A 4587-nucleotide genomic window follows, 5' to 3' on the forward strand; every position below is an offset into this window, starting at 1 on the left:
CAAGCAAACACATACTGCATGTAAATAAAAAACTAGTCTCTCAAAGTTTTTAAAACAAGACAAAATTAAAAGCTCTATCACTGAAATAATGTTCTCTGTGCAGCCAAGTATTTGAGGCATCTTGACAAGAAAACATACAGTCTACTTACTTGGAGATATATATATAAATATACAGCAGAATTTCAAAATTAAGAATTCCCTAAAAAGAAATGAGAATGCCAGTACCAAAGACAGACACTTCAGAACACCACATTATTGGAACAATGAGCTAATCCACTTAGTTTATTTTCAGTTAATTGGGTTTTTTTTGCATAATATATGAACACAAGACAAATTAAAAACGGCAACAAAAATTTATTGTTGGAGAGAGGGACAGACAGACTCCCAAAAAAAAAACCTCTCTGAAAAAATTATCAAGCTAAAAAATTTTAATCATTTCAAAGTTAGGAAGAAGACAATGTCCAACACTAATTTTTCCAGAACAGCTGCTGCCAAATCACTCTGGTTTCATTTTATAGGAAAATATCAAGCCCCTTGAATAGGGCAGACAAAGAACTTACCATATATTTGATTTTAGTTGACCTTTCAATGTTGTTTAACCTAAAAGAGATTGAAAATTAATTCAAAATGGTAAAAGCAAGTAAAAATCTGTTTCAAATAGAAAGGGGACAATCTGATACCAGCACTTAAGGTGGACAGGGATAAATCAATGGGCTTCTGATGCAGTAGGAAGGATCATAGATATGAATCAGTACAGCTTTTCAAAAGTATAAATTTTAAAGCAGAGAAATGGCCTGCTTGAGGAAGGAGACTTTGGAAGGAGAGTACACCACCAGAGATCTTGAAGAATAGACTGAGTGAAGGAGCATCATATACATGACTGACCCTGCATGGGGCAGAGAGGGTGAATGAGCTCTGAATAAACTCTGAGAGTCCACCTTTTTTATGCCATTTGCATATATCTACATTCTTTAAAAGCTCAAAATCCAAGAGTCCAATAGATGAACCATTTATTACTTAAATGAGCATCTGAAATTGGACAGCAGAAGTATTATGTCATAAATAGTTCTTCTGTTCCCTGAGTATTGCATATTTCAGTGGTTTAACTGATGAGTCCCAACAGTGTCACAGCAGGAACAGTCCACTATGCTAAAGTTTTTTCACCTCCTCTCTTCCAGAGACAGAATGTAGTACTGGCAGCTTCAAGACCCCAGAAATACCATTTCAGGCTCATTACATTGAAAAAAAGTAATAATAATAATAATAATAATAATAAAGTCACTTACCTGTGCCTTCATTACAATGTTGTGTTAATGGCAAATGGTGTAGGATGGCACAGAATACTTCCAAGTTAAGAGTTTAAATTCACACCACAAATAAGCAGTTGTCTCCATCTTTCCCTCTGTGTTCTATGACAATTCTGTTTTCTGCTCTCGTGGATAACTACCATTTTGTCCTCCAGGTGTCCCATGCTTGACTCATCCCTACTTTCATCAAACATCACCTCCCCTCCTTTGCTCTACCATATTGTGGTCAAAATCTCTTCGTCAGTTCTGCCATCACCTCCCCCTCTCCCTCACCCTAATACCTCTCCTATTTCTAGTATCACACTCCCTGTTGCTCCCTTCTCTAAATGACCATACCCTCACTCACACTGCTCTCCCTGCATGTGTTCCAGTTTCTCTGGGGCACATCTGGCTTCTGATCATACTCAGAGCTGTGCCATGAATATGGCTTTGCTTGTGCTCCCACACCATGCTGGCATCCTGAAAGAAATATAAGTTGGTGAGAGGCTCTGCTTCAGGGAAGTTTCCAGCTCTCATGGATACTGGAAAACTCTGAATATGTGGGCAGAGTAAGTCTCCCAAACAAAACACAGGGCACGCACAAATGGCCTCCAAAGTACCACTAAAAACGGTGTGTCTCCTACAGCCTCAGGTTTACTCATGGTCTTCCAGCAGAACATTCTGGATCTAGCTGGAAATGAAGAAACAGCCCTACTCAAAACCTACCTAGAAAAGGCACTTAGCAATAGTAACTGCGTCTACTAGTCCTATCCTTCACCTGAAAAGGATTTATTGCTGTGGTGTCTACCTTGACTAAGGATAACCTCTGCCATCAGTGACTTGAAGAAGCTGAAGCCTCCAGAACACATTAAAACAGACTAAAGGCATTATGTTTTTACCACTGTAAACCATGAAGACAAAATTATCAATTGTCAAAAATCACAAGATTGGCTCCCAGATATTTAATTTTGAATTTAAGATTCTTCCTTTCAGCAAAACTGGCTTTTGCTGAGAACTCATCCATTAATTCAGAAATGTTAACAATTTCTGTATCCATTCCCACCAACTTTGCCCCAGTTAACACTTTTCCTGCCATCTTCACTCAATTCCTAATGACATTTCAGCTATCTCATCAGGTCAAATCATCCTCCTGTCTTGATTTTTGAGAAAAATACTAATGGTTGCATGAATGACCAATAAATTTAGGAAAGTGCCTATATCACAGGGTTCGCTGAGATTAGTAGAAAATCACAGTTCATGACCCTCTTTTTCTATACCCCTGCACAAAACCTAAACTCCTCTCTCCACCTTTCAGCAGGCACAGGGCTCACAGAAGGAGCGACATCTCAGGCTCACCTTTGGCAGATCTGACCAGCTGCTCATCCTTGACAGACTGCTTCTGGGAGCAGACATCCAACTGGACAGGACTGTCCTTCAGCCCTCATTGGACTGGAAACCTCTGCAGGCTGGAACTTCATGTATGCATAGGAAAATTAAAGACATATTTGCCAGAACTGACAGGAAGGAAGTCACAGATGTCTGTCACACCCCTGCCCCCCCATCATAAACAGTGTACAGAACACATCCATCTCAAAAGGTGAGTGAGACAGGGCCAGAGCCACTTGACTGTTACTACGTACCTTGAAGTTGTGTGAGTAGCCATAAACTCCAGTGCTGGGATGGATGTGAGACAGACAATCAGAGGATCAAATGAAAGTACAGACAGCACATCAGAGGTGATGAGTGTTTCTCTTTGCATCCCTCCCTCACACAGATATTTCTCTTCAGCTTGCCTGGCTGTTCTGTGCAACATGATCTGTACAGCATGAGTGGGTGACAGCAACATCTCCATGACTTGTGGCAGAAACAGTGAATTCCAAACCCTCTCTGCATCTGTGAGCCCTAAGTAAACATTTTAATTAAAAGAGTCAACAGTAACAAAGAGTAACATACAGTAGCTGTGTACAGTATGCCCTCCCTGCAACAAAACCTGACCCCTGTGATTGGCTGGGCAAACACACAGCTGGTTTGCTGCTGGGGCTGTCCCTTCCAAATTGCTACAGTATCTAGTTCCAGGGTCATTCAAGATCTCAATGTAGTCAAAACACAGCACTTGTGTTTGTAACAAAACTTTCTTTAATGCCAATTTTCCTAACGCCTTATTCCTTTATTTATATAATCCCATTGAAGAATTTGAGGAATTTATGAACCTTAATCACTTCAAAGTCAGACTTACCTTAAACATTTAATCTCCATTCCTAAATCTATGTTTTCCAAACTATGGGAGTAGTCTTATTACATTTCCCTGCAGCCTTCCGATGAACACAGTCTTTTCCTTCCTGCCTGTCACACTTCTTACATTCTGTCCCACAGCCTGCTCTTACTTCATTCAAGTTCTTCTGATATGATCCTAAATTAATACTCTCTCAGCAATCATGCCAACTAATAAGGTATCATAACCCTTGATAAACTGATGCTGACACATTTTACTCTATTGAGGCCGTGACTTCATTGTGAACACAAGGAGACACTAAACCAAGCCTGCGTATGTGGGGTGTGAAAAACACCAATCACTTGTTTTTAAAATTTTAAAAGTTTAATAGTAATAAAATGGTTATAAAATAGTAATACAATTAGAGTAATAATAATTTGGACAATTTGTATTAGGACAATATGAGACAATAGAGACAGAGAGTTACAGACGTCCGGGTACCTTTTTGTGGGCAGCACGAGCCTGAAAAAGGACCCCGCTAACAAAGGATTAGCCCTTAAAAACAATAGCCTGTTGCATATTCATACATTTCATACATGATGCACAAATTCCATTCAAATACAGGATTTTGTCTGGTCATCGTCAACTTCTTCCTCTGAATCCTAACAGCACCTTCCAGGTGGGAAAAAGTTAATTTCTTCTGATAAGAGGGCAACAAATTCTTTTTCTCTGAAAGATTTAGGTGTCCTGTGGCTGCTATCTCGCTGCGAGTCCTTTCTTTTAAAAAAGTATCCTACATAGCATAGCTTCTATTTTAACATTTTTTATAGCCTAAAACTATATTTAACACACTACCTAAGAGAATTAATACAGCATTACTTTCTAACACAACACATATAGTATTTATTTTAATATTTGCGAAAAGCCAATCAGAAAATACACGCATTTTTCACAGGGGAGCTGCTTCCCCTTCGTGCCGTTTGCTGCTGTAGCAGGTGCTTTGCCCAGGGGGTTCGGCTGCGGGCTCTGCGGGGCGCTTCCCACCCTCCGCTGCCTCTGAGCCCGAGCTCCGCTGCTCTGGAGCCTGCG

This window comes from Geospiza fortis, unplaced genomic scaffold (assembly GCF_000277835.1).
Source record: "Geospiza fortis unplaced genomic scaffold, GeoFor_1.0 scaffold166, whole genome shotgun sequence".
In the NCBI taxonomy this organism is placed as follows: domain Eukaryota; kingdom Metazoa; phylum Chordata; class Aves; order Passeriformes; family Thraupidae; genus Geospiza; species Geospiza fortis.